We start from the raw sequence: 9,579 nt of genomic DNA on the forward strand, positions 1-9,579 counted from the left end.
AGTTGTTTCCGTTTGCCACGTGATGTACAAAGATGGCAAAAAGCAGAAAAAAATTAGAATTCATCATCAAGTAATCTGATCACTATCTGTCTGCACAGAAAATCTGCACTCAAAAAAATCAACTAGGGCATGTGTTTGATTAGCAAAGCAGTAATATGTTTACATTACATGAAGAAATCATTTTTATGGGTATTAAATTCATTCTTTTTTGTTGAATATGAGTCAAAGAAAATTCTGATGAGTTAAATTCATTCATGGCAATCCAGTGAGAATGAGGTTAATCAAACCAACGACTCAGATAGTGTCATGCATTGCGCATGCTCTACGCCCACCTGATGCGGAAGAGTCCGTTGAGACATTAACGAGCGCACGTGGAGTTACTCCTTTGGTATACTGGACAGTAAGGTAAGTTATTCACATATTTCTTTATATATTTATTTAGGTTAGGAGTGTGAGAGATAAATACTATTTGTTAAATGTTTTACCCATGTAGTGTGGTAACTTAGAGGAGCTTTATATGTCAGGGAGTGTGTGGAGCCAAAGACTTTTCACATGTAAGTCGGTGAATTTGAATTTTTTTCCCAACTTAAGCGGAGTCGCTAATTGTTGCAACAGAGCAAAAACTGACGAGGCTATTTTGGTAAGTTCGGTTTTTGTGTCTGTCGACTTTGAATGAGGTGTGTTTCATGGTTATCTGCATGGTTAGGACTGTTTTTTTCTCTGGAGTTAGCTAACTTTGAAGAGCGTCATGTCGGCGGGAAAGCCGCGTAGAGTAATGTCTTTGCATATAGACTAAGGAGCTTGGAAAGAAAAGCGTCTGGACTTCTTGAGTTGCAACTCAAGAAGTCCAGACGCTTTTCTTTCAAGCTCCTTAGTCTACGATGACCTGGATGACTGAGAACCTTCACAGACATCTTTGCATATAACTCCTTGAATGATGCGTTACTTTCTCCTTAACCAGAGTTGGTGATTGTTGGTAGCAGTGGTAAGACTGACCGAAACAGTTTTGGTGATTTTTATGATGCTGTACCTAAAATTGCTGTTTTTGTCAGTGGAGTTTAGTAAGGGAACAACCGCATTAACTGGATGGATGAAGGGTTGAATTCAACTAAACCAGTCTTTTGCGGAATTAGTAACAAGGAGTAAGAGAAAATCTGTCACAATAATTGCATGTGCATTTTCTTTTTTTTTTTCGTAATATCTTCACTTGGTTTTTGAATTCAGAATGCTTTAGGTGGATCATTGTTCGGGTCATAGTTCCTCTGCTCTCTGGTGCTCTGCATTAAGGCTGACTAACAGTCTTCACATTTCACAGTATGTAGATATTAACACAAATTCATCAAGAGTAATAATTTTATTTTAATTAAATAATTTCTCTCCTCAGAAATACATCACAAAATAAAGCCACATTCCCATGCTCTGAGATTCTTACACCTCCTCAACAATACATAGTAAGTTTCATATGTTTGACATATTATTATTATTATTATTAGCAGTAGTAGTAGTATTGTTGTTGTTCTGTTTTTTTCTTTGGCTTTTGGCATCATGTTCATGTTTTTCAGATTGACAAGGAATTCCTGTGCATATTGACAGTACCGCTGCTATCTACATTCTTTTCTGAGCTAGATGATGGAGATCTTTAGAGGCAAAGGTGGAGGGCTGGAAGAAAAATGAGACACATCATGGGGACCATCTCCAAGGTGTGTGCTAAAATGGTTAGACCTGTGTTCAAGAACTTTTTATGCCCATAACATGCCAATTTTATGAGCAAAAATATCTATACATATGGTAGGCAAAAGTCCTAAGTTGTTTTCATATTGTTATACGAATTATATAAACGTCAGTCTTATATTAATAAGTAATCGATGAAGTCATATGGTTAATCTTGATCAAAATGAAAAAACAAGCGTGTTTGGTTGCCTCATTTTGTGTCTGATTTGGTTGAGATAGATGAGTACTTGCCTTTTGGTCCTTCCAAACAAAGTATTCCTTTTTCGAACCGCTGCCTGAAAGCTAAATATTGTCATTATGGATTCCCTTTTTCCCTAGGATGACACAATACATACAAGACGAGCATCCGTCCTGAAGTCCCTGTGTGACTATGAGACTGCGACAAACTTGTGAAGGGATATACGGTGAGTTACATTCACAAGGTGTTCTGTGTTATGTAATTTAATGCAGGGGTAATTTTGATATATGAAACAGCAAAATGTGACACCCTGTACAACTAAATCATATTGTAATCTTTCCTTGTTTTGTTTAATGTCAAATTTCTGAGGTGTGAAACCAGAGACATAGAATTTAGAATTCGGTAAATATATCAGCATATCCACGCTGATTGCTGAATTCCTTTTTTTTTCTTTTTCTTTTTTTTGCATATCTAGACTGTGAGGAAAATGAGATGTTATTTTTCATCTATTTTCATTTTTCATTTATTTTCATTTTTTATCAGTTCATTTTACTATTTCCAGTTTCATTATTTTGTTATTGCTATTGCATCATAATCAAGTAACAAGCATTTGCATTGATGCATTTATTGGTATTACCTTAAAGTTTGCATTAATTTCAGGTTAATTTTTATTTACTTTATTTACTTTATTTACAGGTGCCAGTATAATTAAATGGGGATTTGTCATTGTAAGTGCACCTATGATTAGCCAATCTACTGTGAGGATGACATGAGTTATTGAAGGATTGCACACGCTTACAATACATTCGTATTCTGTTCTTTTTATTATTTTTATCTATGTATACCTTTTATTAAGTTCTAAGTAGTGGTATTAGATTGAAACATTTGTTTAATACATTTTTTTACATTTTACATACAAGTTAAGATCATCATACACAGGATGGCCTCAGCCTGGTTACATAAGCAGAAAGGTCAAATAAGGTGCAAGGCGAGAGGAACACATGCACAGACATACACGCACCCACACGCACACAGAGATAGTAGTGGGTTTATTTTTGTAGGTGAAAGTTTAAGCATGTTTTGCTAGGGTTGCAGTTTTTCTGTGGGTGTACGTGATGGTTTGATGAAAGTACAGGATGTCTAACAGCTATGTTGGGGCGGTGGTTGCGGGCACTGCACCTGGATGAAGATGGAAGCTAATGTTCTTTTAAAATGGGTCAAAAAGTTAACTGGGGGTTTGTGGTTTTGATTTGACGTCTGCAAGTATTGTATCTGCTTAATGCATGAAAGGGTGATGTATTGACCCGACCCTATAAAAACCTTTGGTTTGTTCATTGTCAGAGAGATACACCTTTGATGTTATGCAGGGTGTGACTCCCACGCGTGTGCTTTTCATTAAAATCATCGCTTGAATTCATCTTCTGGACCAGTGTGGTTACTTGCATTCCTCCTGTATTTTCTTCCCAATATTTTTGAACCCAACATCTTGGGGGCTCGTCCTGGGGGGAAGTGGAAAACAGGACGGAGAGGGGTCCGAGGTGTCAGGCGCTCAGATAGCGGTCAGTGGTCGAAAGTGAGTGACAAGCCGGCATACATCAAAAGGTAGACACCACCTGTTGATTTTCTGTCCAAAGTGTGTCAAATTGGGCTGTTTAAATTTAAAGTCTGCTCACTGAAATTACTGGCAAATGTCTGTTTTGATTTTGGTGAAAATCTGAAATTGAAGTAATGATAATGAAACGTTGAAAATGATAGTACTGGGTAAAGAGAATAAGAGAAAATAAGTAAAGAGAATAAGTGTATTTAAAGCAGTTGGGCTGCAGAGTGAATTTAGTAAGATAGGTAATTGGTGAGCGTTTGTGACAGTTAAGTCTCAATTGAACATAAAGCCGGGCTTGGGCATCAATAGCATCGTGTATGGGATTTTATGTGGTGTCTTTAAAGTAATTAAATTTTTATAGAACGGAAGCGGGGCTTCTTAGACTGCACCAAGTTCAGGGGTGGGAACCCCCTCCCTTTTCCAGACGTGGGAAAGGGTCCTCCGGTGTGAGGTTATCCCAGGTGGCACCTGCCAATGACTTGGGACCATTGGTTCAAAATAGCCACTGGTATTTACCAGTTTGTCGTCCGGGACGGCATTGTGCAGTTTTTGGTCAGAGAAACCGGGTTTCAGGTGTGCAATATCAACTTAAAACTTTCAGGTGAAGTTTGGGTTGGTTGACGCTTTTAAATTGTGTTAGAACTTTAGAAATCAGGCTGCGGTCCGGGACCGATAAACGGTGAATTGATTGCAAAAAACTCATGGAGTTTGTCCGCTGGGCGGTTAATTTAAATTTGTCAAAATTATTTAGGTGTTAAAATGTCAGGCCTGATATTTGTGGTTGTGATCAGAGATGGGCAGTAACGCGTTACTTGTAACGCGTTACTGTAATCTGATTACTTTTTTCAAGTAACGAGTAATGTAAGGGATTACTATTGCAAAAACGGTAATTAGATTACCGTTACTTTCACGTAAGGAACGCTGCGTTACTGCGTTACTAAAACCGTGATTTTTTTGCGAGAACGTCTCATGACAGTGACGTGGCGAGTGCGACGTTCGTGACAACAGCTGTCTGCAGATCATAATATATGGAGTGCGGGACAGAGTGTAGCATGCAGCGTTTAAAGCGTGGAAGTACTGACCTTATTTTGAGTTTGATTCCATAAAAAGTGACAAAAACATTAGTGTCCATTGTGCGTGGGAAGAAAACTTCTTTTTACAGCGAAAAACCCCCTAAACTTCCAAGCAAGCAGCGAGTGCGCTACGACGTAATGTGAAATTCACAGAGAAACTCGCGGATTCTTCCACTGACCGCTGCGGCACACCTGCACCAGGGTAAACCTCCTCCGCCTACCCCAGTCCTGCTTTACAGGTGAAAATAGAGCAACAGGACCGCTAGTCTTTGATTTTATTTATTTTCTGCTGTGTTTTACTTGCATCTATTTGAAAGAGTGAGTGTAAACACAAAAAAATATTTTATTTTATGTGCTGGAATGTGCAGAAAATAGGTTTAAATGTTAAACAAATTTCTTCCAGTCAGAGAATGTTGCATATAATTTAATTTTTGCTTGATGCATAAAGTTAAAAGATTAAAACTAATAAAACAAGTTTTAAAAAGAGACTTTTCCATTTGATTACATTTTGTATGATGGATTATGCAGAAAAAGTAGAATTGGGCTGAAAGATCTATCGCTTTATCACCTATTCAGGTTGTAAATCGTCTTTTTAAAAAGTAACTAAGTAACTAAGTAATTGATTACTTTTGAAAATAAGTAATCAGTAAAGTAACGGGATTACTTTTTGGGGGAAGTAATCAGTAATTAGTAACTGATTACTTTTTTCAAGTAACTTGACCAACACTGGTTGTGATTGTCGGACGTCGTTGTAATAATGTAATATAATGTGAAAAAGAATCTTGTCTGTGATCAGCTGGTGAGCCTGAGCGCGTGCTGCAGCGCTGGAGGTTATTTTTAGACGATGTGGGTATATGCAAATGAGGTGGCTGTTGTGGAGTGCACAAAGGAGTTTCATTCTTGCTCAGCGTGTTATTGAATTTTATAATAATGCTTTGCAAATGTTGTTTATAATCAAATGCTGGTTTTATTCATTATGAGAGAGTGAATGAAGTTTTGTTTCACTGCTGTGATTGAATGATGAGGAATTGCGGTGTGAGTTTGAAAGTGTTTTTGATTCAAGCAAGGTGTGGTTTAAGCAATGTATGTTTGATGTTTAAGTTTCCTTTTCAAGCTTAAAAGTTTATAAATATTCCACTCAACCCCGTTACCTTTTGATTTTATTATAGCATATGGTGTGTTTAAATGGAGCAAATTGTAGTCTAAGCTGAGGTTATATGAGCGTTTACATTTCTAATTAATCACTGTGAAGTTAAGGAATGTATAAAAATAATAGGACGCTCTAATTTATTTGAAGTTTAAGTTATAGTCTAAACTTATAGTGTACGGTAAATTAATTAGAGGAAATTACATGACATTATCAGGAGAGAATTGGTAAAGATTTATGAGCTGTCTTGATACAGAGAAACTGGAGTTTGTCAGCTTGAAGTGCTGAATGATGCTCTGTCTCTGTGATCAAATTCAGACATATGCTTTAAGCAAAATATGAGCCACTAATAAGCGTGACAGATTGATAAAGTGATAAATTAAGAAGTTTAAATAAAGTGTATTGTGTTAAAACAGCTCTGATAGAAGAGCATCTATGAGCACGCAATAAAGTGGACTTGTTAGGGTCAGTTTGGCACCAACTTTGTGAGAAGTTGAACTAGGTTTGTACTTACGGACAAAATTTAAAGAAGATTTTATTGAGAAAAGTTTTTTTAGGTTGGATAAAATTATATAGAAATCTAACCATGCTGCTATTAGCGTCCTGTAAGGTTGAAGTTACACGAGTAGTAGGGTCTTTGCTGGAGGTTAACTGTGTATGTATTGGAGAAACAGAGAACGACCCATATGAGTTGACAATATGGGAAGAAGTAGAGATGGATGACTTAGATGTTTATGTGAGCTGTTGTTACTTTCTATTCCAGGGGATGATTGAGCTGGCCGCGAATGTAGAAGACCCGGGATGGGTGCCTTCTTCTGCGGCTCAGTTCCTTTTCGCACTGATTGAGGCTGTCGATAGCGGGGCCGATTTTGATATATTGGGATGATGGTGGCGGAGTGATTGCTTGTGGCGTTCTGGAGTGATGTGTGATTTTAACTGAATAATATGGGTGATGAAAGTGTGCGGGTGAGATTGTGTGGATGTGGCGGTGTGTTTGAAATGGAGGAGATTCTGCCGAGTGTTGTTTTAAAGGGTGTGACCGAATGGGTGTAATTGTGAACTAGAGGAGCTTGAGTTTAACTGGTGTGTCGCTCTCTTCCCAAGAGCACGGTGTGTATTTATTTATTATTAATCTAGTATGATAGCACCTTGATGCAAGTTTGTGCTGATTTGATGCTCTGTGAATGGAGTTAAATTACATCGTGCACACACGACAACATACAGCGCTGGTGTTTTTTATGAAATTACAGTGGAAAGTAAAGGAGTATGATTTAATATAAATGTTGTTAACTCGGGGATAGTTTCTGACAGGTTGGGTAACTGTGTGTTGTTGAGCAGGTGGAGGAGGAGATAGTGGCTGATAAAGTGGTGAGACTGATTCTGAAACTGAAAGGGAGACGTAGCGAGGTAGCCGAGGAGGAGGAGCAACGTAATGTAACGTCATTTGGGAGGTAAGTTTGTGTTTCAGGAAATGGCTGACAGCTCAAGTGTGACATCTAGTGGGGAAAGGGGCTATAAGCCTCTTAAGCAGCAGCTTGAACAGCTCAAGAGAGCCATTCATTTGGCTGCTCATGGAGCATTTAAATCAGTGGAAAAAGAGTGTCAGGCTATGGAAGCGGAGGTAAGTAAATTGATTGCTTCTCAACAGAAAGGATTGGAGGATAAAAAAGCCCTAAACATCGTGCTCAAAGCGGAAGGAGAGAGATGTGAGCAGAAAATAAAGCAACTGGAAAAAGAGTCAGAGGGACGCTCAGTCAACCGGAAAGTCAAAGGAGAAATTAAGGATTTAAGGGCAAAACATACACAATGTTGCAAGTGGCTGTTCTTGTGGAATGCAGCATGTTCCTGGATGAAGGAAGAAAAGGAGGATGCCACAGGAAAAACAGAAGACATGGTAAGTATCATGGAGTCTTTGAAACAACTGAAACAAGAATATAAGACACTGGAGGACCAGATGAAGAAGTTGACTCCAAAGGCAGAAGAAGCTAACAAAGATCACACACAAAAATTATATCCCTGGGCCACATTGACACCCAGTGCCCCACCACCACCATATGTCATGCCTATGATGACTTTTGAAGGAGGACACGTGCGTGGCCCTGAGGGTCAAACGGGCGTGGTCCTGGGGGGAGTTGCAGACGTGCAATATGTGAGTGCACCCCTGACAGTTCCCCAAGAAGGGTTTAGCACGGTGGACACTCAGTCCATCGATGGGGGAGGGACAATGGCCTCAGCTGCAGATGTAGGCTTGTCCTTGACTCCCAATTCGCTGACCGATGGTGACGTGGCACAGGAAGAAGACCCGATGGAGGGACCGTCAAGGCCAGAAAGCAGGGCCGAATTGACCTCTCCAATGGAGGATATGACATCACCAGGAGACGTACTCCCATTGTCCAAATTCAAGGAGTTGCCAACCCCAGCCAGAGGAGCACCGGTCCGGACAGGAATGCTAGCTAAACCGAAGAAGGAACGATGGGAAGGACAAGTGCATGGGCGTATGAATGAGGACGAACGTGGCCTGTTGGAGGTTTTGAAGACACTGAATGTAGTTCGACAGAAAACAGCAAAAGAAATGGCAAAGGTAGAAAAGGCTGCCTGTATGACATCATCAGAAGACTCAGACAAATGTATTATTATATTTCACATCAGAGAACACTGAGGCCATGGAACAAACTGTGATGGGAGTGTATGTTCTACAGCAGGAGGGTGTGGAGCCTGGAGATGACCCAGAGAACATCGGTGTCCTGATTGAAGATGTGGAGATTCTCACTGGTTTGAGGAGCATTGCAATTGCTTGTGCTCTGTTATTTGGACTGATATACTGTCTGAACCTAAGCTACCCACCGGAGCTCAAATGCACTTTTGAAGTCTATCAAAAGATTATCATGAAGCTGGATGGACAGAGGTTTCAGATTCAGGGAAGCCATATATTTTTCCATATTTCTGCAATGCAAATTTGTTTACCTTTTAAAGTTCAAAATTGTAAGTTATAAAATGTTCATAAGGACTATGTGGTTTGCTCAGTGGACATTAGACAAAGATTGTTAGTTCATAAGTTAAAGTCTCATACACTTGCACTTTAAACACTGATTTGTGCAAGATGGGCAATTGTTACAAAGGAAAATGTACCCACAGGTTTTCACAAATTGTTTGAGTGGAGCAGTTGTTCTCAAACTTATGTTACAGAGTATAGCATGGTGGAAAAGGATGGAGAGAATCCCCCACTAAGCTTTTGGGCTGGCATCACTTTAGATTTTGTTTTGTATTTAATTGCATGCTTTGGTGTTTTTTTGGTGTTTGATGTGAAGTGTGGGCCACACCCATGTGGGAGTGGAGATTCTACTCTAGTCCAGCTGCCAGCTATTTGGAGTTGAGTACAGGGAACAGCTGATTGGGGAGGATTGGAGCCCTTCTCTATAAAGGGGAGAGGAAACAGGAAGTGGGGCTGGTCGTTGTTTTTTTTTTGTGGGGCACTGGTGCAGTAGGGAAGCCTCGGAGACTCCAGGAGGAAGTGTGCACATTTTAAAGGAAAAGATTTTTAACCTGGCCTGGTTTTGCTTTTAAAATAATCTGAGGATGTTGGAGGGAGGACTCATTTTTATTGGGATGTGAGTGGATGTGCTGGGAGGCAGGAAAACAAACACTGGACTGGAGACTCTCTGTGCCCCTGACAAGGAAACTGGACCAGTTTTGGGGAAGTTCTGGCTCCCAGGATGTGATGTGGAGATCCAGCCTCGAACGAAGTCAGGCCTGAAAAGGTGGGTGGCAAGCCTTTTTGAGGAAGATGCAGGATTGTTACGTTTTGGCTGCCTGTTCTTCCAAGTAACCACCTTTCCCCTGTTTGTAACCA

General features: G+C 39.8%; 1 long non-coding RNA gene across 1 annotated transcript; it reads left to right on the plus strand.

Annotated features, from left to right (window-relative positions):
• Nucleotides 1-324: 324 nt before the first annotated feature.
• Nucleotides 325-2,322, plus strand: LOC116312776. The gene is made up of 4 exons (XR_004198900.2): nucleotides 325-405; nucleotides 1,385-1,451; nucleotides 1,563-1,700; nucleotides 2,050-2,322. It is a non-coding gene; the product is annotated as an uncharacterized LOC116312776 (long non-coding RNA).
• The last annotated feature ends 7,257 nt before the right edge of the window (nucleotides 2,323-9,579 follow it).

The sequence above is a fragment of the Oreochromis aureus genome, linkage group 9, assembly GCF_013358895.1.
Source record: "Oreochromis aureus strain Israel breed Guangdong linkage group 9, ZZ_aureus, whole genome shotgun sequence".
Classification (NCBI taxonomy): Eukaryota; Metazoa; Chordata; class Actinopteri; order Cichliformes; family Cichlidae; genus Oreochromis; species Oreochromis aureus.